The 17,139-nt window shown below is 47.0% G+C and overlaps 1 long non-coding RNA gene across 1 annotated transcript in view; it reads right to left on the reverse strand.

Moving 5' to 3' along the window:
- Positions 1–2,977: 2,977 nt before the first annotated feature.
- LOC128845111 (uncharacterized) overlaps positions 2,978–17,139 on the reverse strand; it is a 103,480-nt gene continuing 89,318 nt past the window's right edge. Inside the window, exon 2 of the long non-coding RNA XR_008446621.1 lies at positions 2,978–3,706. This is a non-coding gene — a long non-coding RNA (uncharacterized LOC128845111). The remainder of the gene's footprint in view (positions 3,707–17,139) is intronic.

Raw genomic sequence — 17,139 nt, forward strand, 5'->3', positions numbered from 1 at the left:
GAGGACCAATCCCCAGACAGATTTTTGCCCCAGATCCCTAAATGGCCCCCTGAAGGATTGAACTCACAACACTAGGTTTAGCAGGCCAATGCTCAAACCACTTGAACTATCCCTGCCCTCTAAACCTTGAGGATTGTAAGCAAGTGCTGAGCTACCATCCCTTTAGACCAGGGGTGGGCAAACTTTTTGGCCTGAGGGCTGCATCGGGTTTCATAAATTGTATGGAGGGACAGTTAGGGGAGGGGGTTGTGGCCTGGCCCCCACTTCCTATCTGTGCCCGCCCCTCCCACCCGGGACTCCTGCCCTATCCAACCCCGCCTGTTCCCTGACAGCCCTCCCGGGACCCCTGCTCCATCCATACACCCCCGCTCCCTGTCCCCTGACTGCCCCTGGACCCCCGCCACCCCATCCAACCCCTCCTCTCATTCCTGACAGCCCCCCCAGTCCTCCTGTCCCATCCAACCATTCCTTCTCCCTATCTGCCCTCAGAATCCCGCCCCCTGCCGCCCCATCCAATCCCCCTTCCTTCCTGACTGCCCCCCGGGACCCCTGTCCCCATTCAACCCTCTGTTCCCTCCTGACCGCCCCAACCCCTATCCATATCCCTGCCCCCTGACCACCTCCCCAAACTCCCCTGCCCTCTATCCCCCCCCCGCTCTGTGTCCCCTTATCGCGCTGCCTGGAGCACCAGTGGCTGGTGGCGCTATAGCCGCGCCACCCATCTGGAGCCGGGCCACACCACCACCGCGCAGCACAGAGACTGGGTCAGGCCGGGCTCTGCAGCTGCACTGACCCAGGAGCTCACAGCCCCGCCGCCCAGAGCATTGTGCCAGCAGTGGAGCGAGTGAGCTAAGGCTGCGGGGGAGGGGACCAGGGCTAGCCTCCCGGGCCAGGAGCTCGGGGGCCCGGCAGGACGGTCCCGTGGGCACCATAGTTTGCCCTCGTCTGCTTTAGACAGTAACATAGACGGGCATAAATCCACCAATCTGAACCACTGGAGGGCAGGAAGGAGCCTCTGTTTGTACTTTGAGTGATTTTAGTGAAAGGGATCAGATTGATAGCCCCAGAGAATAAAGTTCTCTCTTTATTCCCCCAAAATATACAAGTCAAGCAGCAACAACATGAGCTTCCTTCTCCTACTCCCACCACCTGCAGGGTCCCGCTGACCAAGTCACAAGATCGTTCATTCTTCATCACCCATTCAGTCACTGAGGGAGACTGCCAATCCAGGTGTCAAGTAGCACTAGTGGATGGTGGCTTTTTTATGACATGGAAATATTTAATATCTATTAGGAACTAGTGTAACACTGCTAACTAATTTCATATAGGTCACTGAACAGCCATAGGATGATAAGAGCTCCATTGAGTTTTGATGGTATGAGTGCACCTTCAGGCTTCAACAATATTAATATGCCTTGCTACTGACTATGTCATAGATTTGCCATTGGGTCTGACTTCAGTGCATGATATTCTAAGAGGATTTGGCATTTATGACTGGTTCATTGGCCTTGACACCTGAGGCACAGAGAAAAGAGGAGTCTGCATAAGTCTGAGAGTGTATGTCAGACGCCTTTAATGACTGCAGTTATTGGAGTGAATTGTGCTGAGGGTACAAAGGATTGTAGGGATGAAGGCATACCCAGGAAAGCAGAAGGTGAAGAGATGCCACAGAGTTCACTGTGGCTGGGTTACTCCCCTGACCTAGCAGTGACTGCAGAAGAGCTCAGTTTATTGGCAGATGTTAACCTGCTTGTTTCCTCACAGACCATTTTATGATCTGGTGAGTAGCGATTTTAATCAGAGATTCATCCTGGCTCCCATGCTTTCCCATGGGGAAGAACTGGGTGAGAATGTAAAAATAGTAGGGAAACGTGGAGCCAGTGACCATGAGTTAACTGATTGCATCAGAGTAGCAAAACAATATACATATACTGCCAAAGCAAAGTGTGGAAATAATAATCCTTCTGTATATGGCTCTGCTGTGATCATAGCTGAAATACTGCAGTCAGTACAGGGCACCGCATTGTCAGAAAGATATTGACAAATTGGAGGGTGTTTAGAGAAGAACAGCAAAAATAATCCCATTTCACTGGTCAGGAATTGCCAGAGCTCAACATGCTCTGGTCAGATCCCCTCCAACAGCCAGGGGCACCAGTATAGGTGGTGTAGAGCCTAAACAGCATAAAGCAGGGATTGAGGATCTGACCCATGGAGTTACACTGGTGCAAAGTGAGTAAGTGAGAGGAGAACCAGGACCTAGATCCCTAAAAAAAATGTTGGGTTTAATAATCCATGATGTCAGTAGTAAATCCGAACAGGATTTGACAGTGTCCCTTTAGTGATAGATTGATTGCCTAAACAAGGACTTTCCCATTTAAGATGGTCTCAGATTTATTTTACATGTTTGCTTTACTGAATACAAAGATCACAGGAAACTGACTGAGTTGTGTTATTTATTTATATGTACTGCACTATTAGATTGCAAGGAGTCTGCTGCCTGCAGTGCAACTGCTATTTTGTGAGGCAGAGTTCCTGCAGCATGTTCTAGCAGAGACACACACACCATGCTCTCTGTAGGAGACTTTTCTCCTGTTCTTTTCTGTTTTGTTATTTTTTTCGGGATCAACAATAAAAGTGCATTCAGACTTTTAGGCCTCGTTGACATTAGACTAAGTATATTTTGAGAGGAATATTGTTTCACTGTTCTATCAGTACAAGCAATGGTGGGAGCACTAGTGTAGATAAGGGATGGATGGGTTTTTTTGTCAACAAATCATCTAGACCTGCTCTGAGCAGGATTAGAGAACACAGTGGTAAAACTATCAGCAGTCTACACTAGTGCGTTCACCACTGAAGCTGCACCATGGAAAGTAAAATAGTGGGAGACTTTGTGGGAAACGCTATTGAAGCCACAGCTTTAAATGTTTGCCCCTTGTGCATGGAAAACAGCCTGGAAGTGATGAGACAAAAACCACAATACTGTACAATGCAACTTTATTTTAGACAGCATATTCTATTAACAGTATGCCAACTCTCTTACAAAGTTAAATCATAAATCATAGCAGATGGCAAGGGGAGGGATAGCTTAGTGGTTTGAGCATTGGCCTGCTAAACCCAGGGTTGTGAATTCAATCCTTGAGGGGGCCACTTAGGGATCTGGGGCAAAAATCTGTCTGTGGATTGGTCCTGCTTTGAGCAGGGGGTTGGACTAGGTGACTACCTGAGGTCCCTTCCAATCCTGATATTTCTATGATTCTATGACAGAGATAGCTAACAGATGATTAATATGGTGTAAAAGTCTACACAGATGGATAGATAAAGGAAGGTATATTCCTATTATTTAGAGATGGCCTCAAGCAGCAAAATTCAGATCAACATCCAGATTTTGAATGCCCTTGAAGTCTACAGTATTCACATCTGGGTGTTTGGTTCAGCCCAATACAGACATAGGGAGCAGCTGGGGAATTCAGTTCCTGGATTTCAAACCTTCTCCAAGTTCAAAGGTGTTTTTGATTGAATCCAGAAGAGATTTCCATTCTCTTTTGCTGACTTCGGGCAGTGTGCACCTGCCACCCATCCTCATCACAGAAAAGCAAGACTTCTTTAAATAAACGCTCATTAGTCACGGATTTCTTCTGAGTTTCAGTTGGAGTCAGTCAGTGAGTTTACATTCTATTTCCAATTATCTGTGAATAAAGCATAACAGCTACACAGACATGGAAGGAGGGAAGGGAAAGGGAGAATAGTCAGAAGAACTCTTTGGATTCACTTAAAATAAGTCAATGCTTAATTCATGTACAACCAAATCAGTTTTTGTTTCTTTGTTTTTTAAATTGAAAAGTTTCTCCTATGGGCTCTTTATCTGATGTTTAGCTATAAGGTGTAGCACATTTCACATTGATTTAGTGAGAGGGTTTTTATTAGTCAACAAGTTAACTGTCATTTATTAATACTGTATGTACTTAGCAGCAAACTCAGAGTCCCTAGCAAGTCATTGCACCTTTGTGCCTCAGTTTCCCCAGCCAGAAAATGAGATTAATAATATTTGCCTGCCTCCAGGAGTTTTGAGAGGCTTCCTACACTCATGTTTTAGAGCCCATTGAAATTAATGACAAGACTTCAGTTGCCTTGATTTCAATGGGCTTTGGATCAGGCTGTTAAAAAGCTTTGGGGTCTTTGGGTATAAAACACTGTCAAAGTGCTACGTATTATTAAAGGGTCATATCCTGAGCACCTTCCTTGGTTTTTACTCAGTCGTTTCTCAATGGAATTTTGCCTGAATAAGGGCTGAGTATAAATTAAGTAAGGCCCTCAAGATCTGCTCCATTTTCTAATAAAACAGTGGATACATAATATATATTGCTGAGCTTTATTCTGACCATAACGTATCAATTCCCATAGAGCATCTTTCCTCCCTGAAGATCCCAAAGCACTTTCTTGGTAGGCAAAATGTAGCTACACCAGGACATTGGGGTAAACACTCCTACTCTTCTGAAAAGTGCCAGAGAGGAGTTTTAATGACCACACGAGATCAGGACCTTTGTTTTACATTTCATCCTAAATACAGCCCCCCGCAGCAGAGTGCATCTATGAGCAGTATTCTCCTTATTGTTCAGCATGGGGAAGTGAGACATCAAGAAGGATTAAGGGCTTGATCCTGCACTCAGTGAATTCAATGGCAAAATGTCTTCTTTAGTGCAGGATCAGTCCTTAAGTGACCTGTCCCAGACCATCTAATGAATCAGAAACATAGCCAGCAAATGTACCCAGCACTCACTAATGTCTAGTCATGTGTATTAACCACAAAATCATGGTCCCTCTTTAGCCTCGTCTAAGCTGCTACCACTCATTTATTTCCACTGGTGACAGCAGCACCAGAAACCATAGTGCAAAGAGGCTGATGGCTTTTTAGGATAGGTCTTCACTACAAATGAAAGTATGATGGAAGTACAGGCAAGCATAACCATGCTATCTTTAATCTAGCTAGCACAAGTAGTAATACTGTAGTAGTGACAATGCACTTCGGTGCAGGCTAGCCGCTTGAGTATGTACCCAGAGTCCCTGGCAGGCTCTCTCTAGGGCTGTTAGTCCGTGTTGAAGCCCATGCTGCCATATATTCCCTACTGTTGTTACCTTCCTATCCACACTACAGTTACACCTTAATTTGCTGTGTAGATGTACCCTTAAACACCAGTTGGTCTAACTTGGCTCTGCATAGGCCTTATTGATACAGTGCTTAATAGGTAAAGTTCAGCAGCCAATAGCTCACCTATACTAAGGTTCCAGAGATTGCTAACTCTGGTGGAGCCAGACCTAGCAATGGTGGGAAATCCTACAAAAGTCCCTTTGTATAGACAAGGCATTAAAAGTTTACATCTTGGCAAGATCCTTCCCTGGTGAACAGATGTGACCTACCCTGGAAATGTTCATTGCTTTGATCAGTGTATTAACATGCTGCATTTCAATTATCAAAATTCTTTATGCATCCAAACATATTTCTCTTGCCAGGCAGCAGGAAGAAGTATTCAAACAAAGGCACTCACCTCTATACAAGATATAACACCTCTTTGAAATATACCCTGTAATGATGCCTATCAAATAATGACAAAGATAGCAGTCCCTGAATTGGAATGATGTGTAGCTTGTACCAGCCGTGAGCATCATCTGTTTTTCTTTCTGGACTACAGGGTCTGAGCCACATGCAGAGAATTGCTTAGTCCACTTTTTTGTCTGCAGGCTTGTAGTGCTGTACTTCATGCAGCAATAGGTATCAGAATGACAGGCCTAGAAAGTCAAGTTCTCTGTTTCTCCAGAGCTGCCTCCCAAACTTCCATCACACCAGGGTTGCATGAAGAATGGAAACATTTATTCCCACATAATTACCCAGGAATTGCCAGATTTCACCATGGATATTATTCATGAGTTATTCAGCCAGCTCTTCTTTACTCCCTGCCATAACAATGTGCCATAATATTCACCTTGAGGTGACATCTCTGGTGGCTAGAGGGGAGTTCAGTCCTCATGGCCCACTCAGTCCTTGACCTTTCAGCCGAGTTTGCTGACAATCATGCAGTAGTTGTGCTGGTTTCTGTTCACATGGACAGCTATCCACTAGGAACTAGACTAAAGCCTAGACTAGACTCATTTCATACAGGGGCCAGAGAACAGTGATCAGATGGTAATGACTTTTAGTTATCACAGACCTGGGGTGTTGCTGAGCCACAATGTAGAGATGAAAGTCTCCATCTCCCAGTGCCCTGTGCCATGCAACTTCTTCCCTTGAATGGACACTGAGCACTTTGCACTCACTTGGCAAGGGTGTAAATGATGAAACAAGTGCAAGGTAGTGGGCAATCAGGCCATTGGGATCATGCAGAAGGGTCCAGTGAGTTTACATGGCTGCAGTTTTGGGTGCCCAACCTGAGAGCTACTGGGCCTTGTTCTGGGTCATGCTGAGCACCCAGAATTTCAGCTGAAGTCAGCGGGAGCCATAGGGCCTAAGTCACTCTGAAAATCAAATACAAAGTACCTCCGGGCTGGGCACCCAGAAGTCAGGGCACACAAAGTTAGTGAACAGTTCTGAAAATTCAGGTTTGAGTGCTTGATTTTCCTCTCACTCATACTAGTGGAACTCCATTGAATTCCATGGATTTACTTCTGATTTACACTGGTGTAAGTGAGAGGAGAATCAGGCTCTAGGGAAACACTGGGGAACATCCTCCAAAATTAAAGCTCATAACTCTGTTCCCAGAGCACACATTCTTTCTAATGCTGATAAGAAAGAGCCGTGAGCAGGAAGTACATTCTGGGAACTGAGGTTCAAATGAACAGCATTAAGGATTTTCGTTGATTTCAGAGGGTCAGCTCCTGCGGCCCAGGTGAGGAACGCTTGGGTCAGAAGATTGTGAGAATCACAAAGGTGGCTTTAATCTGCTTTTGCATTGGGCCAGCTGTACACGGGACCTGTCCCTTGGTGTAAATTGGAGCAGCTTCTGCAGCAACTGGCATGGAGGTTGGAGGAGGTACAAGGAAATCAGTCTGTCTGCACAGGGCTTGAATGTTAGCTCCACTTGCAGCACCCCTGCAAATATTTTCATATAATGCAAGTTCCCTGTAATACAAGGTTTTAAATAAAATGTTATGTGGTACAAAGTCAGTTGCCTGGGAGAAATGCAAGTATACTATATCGACACAGACTGTTAGTCTTAAAGGTGCCACAGGACTCTCTGTTGCTTTATAGCGACACAGTTATCTTCAACTTACTAGACCGTAATCTTGTCAAAAAAAAGAAAAAAAGGTTTATATGACAAGACCTATCTTCCATGAAACCATGTTGATTGACATTGTGTCTAATTTTAGCCTCTAATCCTTACACATTATGGACACACGTGTCAGGAGCGTGTTCTCTAATGAGATGTGGTGATCTGTATCAGATGCACATCAGTTAGAACTTTAATCCATAAGCATTCAAGGTCCTCTGATTCTGTAGTTTGTTGCAGTCCAGTGGGGGAACAATGGACAGAAGCAGTTAAGAGGATGCCAAACTAAGTAGGCAGCTTACTACACCTGAGGCCACTCTGGACAGGGGAGCAGGTCTGGGTCCAAGTGTTGAATAGCCACATGATGTTTGTCCATCGTTATCAATGAAGACCTCAACAACTCATTTTTTCGATGACCGGGCTTTGTGCATCCAAAGATGACTGATCAGTCCGATTCGGGCGTGGAACGTCCTGTCAGACGTCGGGCAGACATGTAATGGCACGGTCGATGATGTACGAGCAGCTCTGGATTTGCGCAGCTCATGCTTTTTTTCAGCCTCAGCAATACGCCTCGCCTCAGAGGTATTACTGCCTGTGTGAATGAGGCTGTGCCATGCTGGACGGTTCAGTGCGAAGGTTTCCCATGTGGCAGTGTTGATCTCGAAGGACTTCAAAGAGGTCTTCAGCGTGTCCTTGAATCGCTTATTTGTCCTCCATGGGAGCGCTTTCCCTGAGTGAGTTCTCCGTAGAAGAGCTGTTTAGGAATGCATTCATCTGACATTCTCACAAATATCCGGCCCACCTGTTCTGGGCTCTCATCAGCAATGTGTGAACTGACGGCAGACTGGCTCTAGTAAGGACATCAGTATCGGGCACTTTGTCCTGCCATCTGATTTTTAGAAGCTTTCGCAGACAGGAAATGTGGAAGTGATTGAGCCTTCGTGCATGACTCCGATAGACAGTCCACGTCTCGCAGGCGTACAGCAGAGTTGGAAGCACCACTGCTCAGTGACCTTCAGCTTCATTGGTAGGGTGATCCCTCGTCATTCCCAAACGTTGAAGCGCAATCGGCCAAATGCAGAGCTGGCTTTAGCAATTCTGCAGTTTACTTCATCATCGATTGACACTGCTCGGGAAAGGGTACTGCCCAGGTACGTGAAGTGGTCCACTATCTGAAGTCTCTGTCCATTTACAGTGATGGACAGTTCTGAGTACGGAGCATGGGGAGCTGGCTGGTGCATGACCTCGATCTTCTTGATGTTAATGATGAGACCGAAGTTATTGCATGCAGTTGAAAACTTGTCCATACTGGCTTGCATTTCTGGCTCTGTACTAGCATTCAGAGCACAATCATCGGCAAAGAGAAAGTCTCGAAGTACAGTTTCCTTCACCTTGGTGATGACACGCAGTCGCCTCAGATTGAATAGTTTCCCATCAGTTCTATACTTCAGGCCTACTCCTTCAGTGCAGTGTTGAAAGGCATCAGTCAAAGTGGCAGAGAATATCATGCTGAACAAAGTGGGTGCTAAAACACACCCTTGCTTGACGCTGTTGGTGACTGGGAAGGCCTCAGATGTTTCACCATCATCCAGGACACGAGCCATCGTACCGTGATGAAATTGACGTACCATTCGTATAAATTTGTCTGGACAGCCAAATTTCGACATGATCCTCCACAGGCCCTGGCGACTGACAGAGTCAAATGCTTTCGTGAGGTCCACAAAAGTTGTGTAGAGTTCACGATTCTGCTCTTGACATTTCTCCTGTAGCTGACACACAGCGAAGATCATGTCAATAGTCCCACGTCCCTTGCGGAAGCCACACTGTGATTCTGGCAGTAAGCCCTTCTCCAGGTGAGTGATCAATCGGTTCAACAGAACCTGTGCAAGAACTTTCCCCGCTGTAGAAAGCGGGGAGACTCCACGGTGATTGTTGCATACCTGGCGATTGCCCTTCCTCTTATAGAGGTGCAAGATGGATGCGTCTCTAAATTCCTGTGGAATGGTTCCCTGCTTCCAGAAGGACTGAAACAGCTCAGTGAGTTTCTGTAGCAGCACAGGTCCACCGACTTTGTACACCTCTGCTGGTATGGCATCTGACCCTGGGGCTTTGCCACTTGACAGCTGATTGATAGCTTTCTTCATTTCATCCTCTTCTGGTGAAGCATCCATGGAGTCACTGACTGCAACCTGGGGCATCTTGTCAATGACCTCATCATTGATGACTGAGGGGCGATTGAGAATTGCTTCAAAGTATTCAGCCCATCTCTGGAGAATCTGTGTCTTCTCTGTAAGGAGCACAGTACCATCAGAGTTCAGGAGGGGAAAGCTCCCAGAAGATTGTGGACCATAGTGTGTGTTAAGGGCTTCATAAAACTGCTTATAGTCGTTCCTGTCCGCATATGCCTGTATTTCATCTGCTTTGGCGCTCAGCCACAAGTCCCGCATTTTGCGCAATCAGTTCTGTACTGTTCTGCGAGCGTTGATAAAGGCGGTCTTCTTTGCCGCCGAGGATGGATCGTTTTGATATGCACGATGCAGGCGGTGCTTCTCAGCAAGTAAGACCTGGATTTCTGCATCATTTTTGTCAAACCAGTCTTGCTGCCTGCATGTGGAGGGCCCCAATACCTTCGATGCAGCTGTATGGACAGTGTTGCGGAATCGCTCCCAGTCTTTCTCAGCGTCATCCTCAATACGAAGATCAGCAAGCTCATTCCCTAGGTCTTCCGCTAGATTTTCAGTGATGCGGCTGTTCTTCAGCTTCGACACGTTGATCCTTTTGAGAGCCTTACAGCCTTGTGGTCGTCTCTTCGGCATGATACGGAGCTTCATTTTGGATACTATGAACTTATGATCCGTCCAACAGTCAGCGCCACACATAGCTTTTGTAACCCTGACATCCTGTCTGTCCCTTCTCCTGATGATGACATAATCAATCAAATGCCAGTGCTTGGAACGGGGATGCATCCATGAAGTCCTGTTACGGGTAGGAAGGTGGAAGACCGTATTGCTGATCAGAAGGTCATGTGCTGCACACGTTTTCAGCAGTAACAGACCATTGCTGTTACACTATCCCACTCCATTTTTCCTGATGACTCCTTCCCAGGCTGCGGCATCGCATACGACTCTTGCGTTAAAATCGCCAAGCAGAATCAGCTTTCTGTGCGGTGCACTGACAATAGCAGAGTATCTAGTTCTTCATAGAATTTATCCTTCACATCCTCTGGGTTGGTCATTGTAGGAGCATATGCGCTGATCAAAGTAGCTTGTTTTCCTTTTTGAAGCAGAAGCTGCATTGTCATGAGCCGGTCATTCATACCCTTGGGGGAACTGACAAGTTTCCGAACAAGATGATTCTTGATGGCAAAGCCAGCTCCAGATTCGCAACGCTCATCACTGCTGCAGCCACTCCAGAAGAATGTATAGCCACCGCCTGACTTGGATAGCTGTCCTTCATTAGCAAGGCGAGTTTCGCTAAGGGCTGCAATGTCAATGTTGTAGCGTGCGAGCTCTCTAGCGACAAGTGCTGTTCTTCTCTCCGGTCTGTCTGCCGTGATGTTGTCCAGTAACGTGCGCACATTCCATGTGCCAATAGTGATCGGTGTCACTCTAAGTTTTGTTTTTGTTCGACCGCTTTTATGGGACCCCGCCAGCCGCGGTATGCTGGCCAGGGTAAGGTGAAGCAGGCAATGTTTAGGGCACCTTTTCTAGCCCCCTCCTCATTCTACGGAGGTGAGCAGTGCAATCCTGAATAGGGCTGCTCAGTCGCTCAAGAAGATGCCGAGCTCCACTGCTGCTTCAGTCAGTGAGGAACGACCATTATGCCTGAGCTGCCTATGTGCAGGTCCGCGGCTACAGCTCCTAGTGTATCCACACCTGCTGCTTCGTCGCTCTCCCATCGCCACAGGACTTGATATGATGTGATATATGATATGATGTCGAGACTTGTGCGTGAATTGGATTAAAGTGAGGGAGAGTTGCGCAACATCAGCCTCACTCTCTCTTACCAGTTCCTATCCTAGCCACATAAAGCAATGACAAAAGGCAACAGTCCAAGCTGCAGTGGGACACGGGTTGTATGAGGTAGCTATAGACTCAGGACAGTGGTGGAGATGAAACCAACAACAACTATGGAGTAGCAGCAGACAACTAGGATACCTGGATACATGGGGCTAAGGCCAGGATCTGGAGGACTTAAAAAGAACCACATCCATCAGCTGGTCTGACGTAGGAGAGTCGGAAGAAATGAGGTATATGAACAACCCAGAGGACCAACAGGATGCCACTCAATTGAATGGAGACAGCATCAGGGTGGAAGCAAGTTCCCCACCAATAGCAATAACAGAAAAAAGAAGCAGGAGACTGGTTGGAAGACCTGCACACTTCATAGAATATGAGGCCTAACAGGCTTCATGGGCTGGCCGTGGGCTATGTGCTAGTGGGGGTGTTCTAATGGGGGCATTGTACTGGTAACCTCTGGCCCCAGGAAGTCAGCAAACACTTGCACAAAGACATGACAACAAAAATTGTATGGCACTCGGAGGGAGGAGACTGGCTGCTGGAGGGAACAGTTTGGAGAAGGTTAGTCTGGGTGCACGTTGCTAAAATGCTAGTGGCAGTTGCAGCACTTCTGTAAATAGTTCTCTTAACAAAGAGCCAGTTTTGTTTTAGAAATATGGAGTCTTCTCATGTTATTACCCAGCACACAGTATATGAATCAGCCTAAAGCAGGGGTCGGCAATGTTTGGCACGCGGCTCGCTAGGGTAAGCACCCTGGCAGGCCGAGCCAGTTTTATTTACCTGCTGACGTGGCAGGTTTGGCCGATCGCGGCCCCCGCTGGCCACGGTTCGCCGTCCCGGGCCAATGGGGGTGGCGAGAAGCCGTGGCCAGCACATCGCTCGCCCGTGCTGCTTCCCGCCGCCCCTATTGGCCTGGGCCAGCGAACCGCGGCCAGTGGGGGCCGCGATCGGCCGAACCTGCCGCATCAGCAGGTAAATAAAACTGGCCCGGCCCACCAGGGTGCTTACCCTGGCAAGCTGCGTGCCAAACGTTGCCGACCCCTGGCCTAAAGGCTACATTAAAGCCTAAAGGGGCCAATATGGCAGTCAAGGATTGCTGAGCACAGGTATACCTTGGACATACCCTCTTTTCTGCAGCCATACTCCTTACAGCAGCTGTAGGGATGGGTGTGATTTAGGAGTTGCCTCAGCTACACTCCATGCCACAACAATCACCTCACACCAGTTAATCTTCCAGTTAAGATTAGGGCTGCTCGGTGCTGGTGGAATTGTGCAATGCTGCCCTAATGCCCTGGAGGTTTTGATCCAGAATTCCAGTCTCCAACTCTGTCAAAACAAGCAGCTTTTGAATCAGAGTAGAGTCTAGCCAGGCTGGATGCACAGCCAACATGGGCACATGTTCAGGACAGGTCAACATATGGCACGGCGACCTGGCCTGGTGAGAATAATGGAGCATGAGAAAATGTGTCAAACTGCTATGGGCACTTGGCGCAATGAAAGACCATTTGCATTGTGTGTGTGTGCAGGAATTCCATTTGTCATTGCTGTGCAAAGTATTTTGAGTAAACAAATGTATATTCAGAGAACCTTTTATTCCAAAGCACTTACCCTCTCAATTTCTGAATTTCTACAGGAGTGAAGGAGGGGAAATAGAGTAGTCAGCGGTCCCATCCACAGGCGCCAACTTTCCTTGGCACCGGTGGGTGCTTGTGCCCCCCCTGCTCCCATCCCAACTCTGCCCCCTCCCTGCCTCTATTGGACCCCTGCCTCTTCCCCGAGACCACCGCGTTCCTCCTCTCCTCCCTCCCACCGCAGCTGTTTTACGGCGCAAGCGCTGGGAGGGAGGGAGGGAGGGAGGGGGAGAAGCAGGACTCAGCAGTGCACTCAGGGGAGGCGATGGAGCGGGAGTGGAGGTGAGCTGGGGCGGGTTGGGGAGCTGCCAGTGGGTGCAGAGCACCCACCGATTTTTCCCCGTGGGTGCTCTAGCCCCAGAGCACCCACAGAGTCGGCACCTATGGTCCCATCCATGACTGCTGAGTCCAAACCAGGTTTAAGGAAATCCTGTTGGCAACACTAAAGAGCACAGGCTGTGTTAGTGCAGGAGCTAGAGAGCCAGAGAGAACCACAGGGTCTGTCTATGTCCAGCAGCTTCATTGAAGAATCTCCTTTACGTATGTTTATTTCATCTGATTCCTCTACTGCAACAGGGATGCTACAGAGGAACCCAATAGCAGCTGGCGGTGGGCGGGGTAAATAGAGGCATGGGAAGGGAAGAGGCAGAAAAAAGGGAGCCAGGAAGCAGGCCCAGAAGAAGCCAGAGCAGCAGGAGGAGCTAGGAGAGTAGGCAGGAAGACACAGAAGAATTGCTAGCCAGCTGGTCTGCCATTAGCAGCTGTGCTGTCTGAAAAACAGATGGGTAGGTGCCTGTGGGCCAGTATGTAAGGGGAGGAAGCTGCATGTCATCAGCAGAAAAAAAGAGGTGAAGAGGCGGGTCCTTGTCACAGTGGGAGGAGCTGCAGAGCTGGCTGGCTCTATGTTATGAATGGGCTTTGTTATTCTAAGAGTTCTGAAACTGTTCAATCTCTGAGCACTAAAGTGGCATGTCAGAACTAAAGGAATAAATGCAGGCATCATGCCGCCACTGCATTGCATCCACACAGCCAGAACCAGAAGAGGAAAGTTAACAGGAACAGCCCCTATGCTAACAAAGTGTCCTGGGATCTTTAACATCCGTGAAGAGCATACAGGGATTCAGTATGTAAAGTCTCATCCAAAAGTGCAACACTCACTGACTGAACTGTCTTTGGACTCAACCGTCCTGATTCTCCATGTTAGGGGAGGAGTAACTGCAGAGAGTCCCACCAGTGTAAATGAGATCAGAATTCATCTCAGATGATCTGTCTGGAGAAGATGACCGGCTGAGCTGATTTTACTGGGATTTGAACATGCTGTTCTAGAAAAGACAAATATTACCAACGCGGTGAGTCAACGAGTAGCTCATCTCATCTCCTCCCATGCATGCTTGTGTCCTCTGAATTGGCCACAGTCTTGCTACCAGAGAACATCACAGAGCAATCGAGAGTAGTGCTTAGTTATTACACCCTGCCCTTTCAAACATTAGTCTGGGGCTCTCAAAGTAAATTCTGCAAGTGCCTCCTTTATAGCTTCAAGTACTTTGAATGTTGCTACCGCTGCTTAGGATGGCTGGGTGGTGAGATCAGTGGCCTGCATTAGCTGTGCTAAATGCACTTACACAGCAGCAGTAGCAACAATCTGGAATTCAGAAAGTCTACAAACAGTTTTAATTAGTTGAGTACTGAGACTAATTAATATGCAAATGAGGAGCTTACCAATATTAATCATCTGTTTTACAAGGCTGCTTTACTAAAGAGTTTCTAACGAATTTGCAAATGAGGTTTCTGTCATTAAAAATCAGCTAAACGCCTATCTGAGAATACTCTCTACTTAATATGTGTGAAGGGGGAAAAAGGAGATTAGGGGGGGTTGTATTTTTGGAAGAAAAACAGCAGTGACTGAAACCAATTTTGTCTTTGGTAGGCACTGCGCTGAGTCAACCCATTTCAAACTCTAATTGACAGTGTTTCAGCAAGATAGCAGTAATCAGAAAGCAGTTGGAATGGGACCTGTGTGTGTTTTTCCCAAACCATGACAATTCAAAGAAACCCCCATCAAGACAAAAATAATATCTATGTTTAATATCTGTAGATATACATAGAATTTAAATTCTATGTATATACACATCTATAGCTTCTAAAGTTTCCCTGCTATATTATTATGACTGACACCTTGGAGCATAGTAACTGCAGTCATTTACCTGAGCTAACATTCTTTATGCTGTTGATTTACATTTTGCACTTCACTGAGCTTACAGGTCATTTTCAGGTTGTGTTTCTAGTCAGTTTCACTCTCAGATTTTCATGCACTAGTTCAATGTTTAGCATTTCAGCTCTGCCAGAGGGAATATTTAGCTCAAATGAAGAACATTTTCATGTACAATAAGAAAATCCACCACAGCATTTCTGATTATATTAGTTTTCTTCTGATATTTATTTCCCCTTCCCCGCATTAAAAATAGAGCCTAAATTCTTGGCATTAAGCACCCCTTAAAATGACTGCATATTTTGAAAAGTGAGAATGAGATTTACAAATGTCTTATTGAAACAAGCATGGGACCACAAAGAGAGAGACTTAAAAAGGAAAATTCTGCCTGAAAATGAATCCAAAACACTGGGTGTGATTCTCACTGCTAGTGAGTGGAGCTTGGCTGCAGATCTGGATTAAAGAGGTTCCTGAGGTTGCAGAGCTGGAAAATGGAAAAAGCTTAGTAGCACCTGCTATCAGTTCTGAAATAGACTTCTCCCTCTCAGCTGACCATAGAGAGGCTACACATTTCATTTATTTAGAAACAAGGCTTTAGCTGGGGCTGCCCCCACACCTCATTCAGCTGCACTTAAGTGACAGCTCAGGCATGTTTCCCTTCTGCTAGAAATTGACCTCATTTTCCTGAGCAGAGGAAAGGAGAGACTGGGAAGCAACAAAAAATAACTTGGGAGGATGCAGTTAGCGGCTGTGATACAGCAATGCTTGCACACTCAAAACTCCCATTGAAATCAAGTTACAGTTGGCATCTGGATAGGCCCGAGTGCTGGGTGAGACAGGGTTGGGGAGCTCTGCCACCTTCTGGGTCAGATCCTGAGATCTTTACTCACACTGAATAGTACCTTGCTCCATGAGCAGTCCCGCTGTATCTAATGGGCCAGGTCCTCCGTTGGTGTCGATCAGCATAGCTCCATTAGTAATGATGTGGATTTATCAGCTGAGGATTTGGCTCAAAGAGCTTATTAATGTAGTGAGGCACTACTCATTGTGAGTAAGGGTTCCTCAGTGAGCCTGTTACTGCACTGGGCTTTTTCTACACACTGTGCAGTGGATTAGGTATTTCTTCTCTGCACATTATGTCTGTATGTTAACCACACAGGCATTGGCCCTGCGGCATTCCCTCATGCAAACCATTGGTAAGAAGTGCTAAACAATCACTCCCCGATGACTGCGCATGCATGAACCGTAATTTCCACATCCTCCTGGACAAAACAAACCCAACTTTCAGTGGAAGGCTCAAAGCCAGCCCCCATCAGGAAAGGTTATTACCTGGGCAAACTGCACCTTTCTTCACCCAGCCATTTCAGCACAAAAGCTATTCCAAAGAGAGTTGCAAGAATTCCCTTTTAAATAGGAAAACATGATTTTTCTTCAGTCTCTTCATACTCCAAACTGTCTGGATGGCTTTGTTCACATAAAAAAAAAATACCTTAGGGGAAGAGACCACACCTGGAAAATTTCAGCCAAAGTTTTAGAAAGTTCTGAGCAACTGAATCCATGGCATCCTTAAGGAAATACTTAGGCAAATATAATCGTGGCTTTTGATAGCACTCCAGAAATTGAGCCTGATTCCCAGGGCCGGCTCCAGGCACCAGCCCAGCAAGCAGGTGCTTGGGGCGGCCAAGGGGAAGGGGCGGCATGTCAGGCTGTTCGCGGCAATTCGGTGGTGGGTCCCTCTCAGAGGGAAGCACCTGCCGCCAAATTCCCGCCGAAGAAGAAAGCGGCGCGGTGGAGCTGCCGCCAGAGTGCCGCCAATCACAATTGCGATCGCGCCTTTCCCCCCCCCTCTCCCTCCCCGCCCACCGCTTGGGGCGACAAAAACCCTGGAGCCAGGCCTGCTGATTCCCCATTGTATCACTTCTCCCTATGCCAAGTGAGTGCAAAATGGTACCAAATCTGAGTGCTCCACTCACTCATACTTAGTGTGGCCAGGGGTGGCTCTATGTATTTTGCCGCCCCAA

This window comes from Malaclemys terrapin, chromosome 1, assembly GCF_027887155.1.
Source record: "Malaclemys terrapin pileata isolate rMalTer1 chromosome 1, rMalTer1.hap1, whole genome shotgun sequence".
Lineage (NCBI taxonomy): Eukaryota > Metazoa > Chordata > Testudines > Emydidae > Malaclemys > Malaclemys terrapin.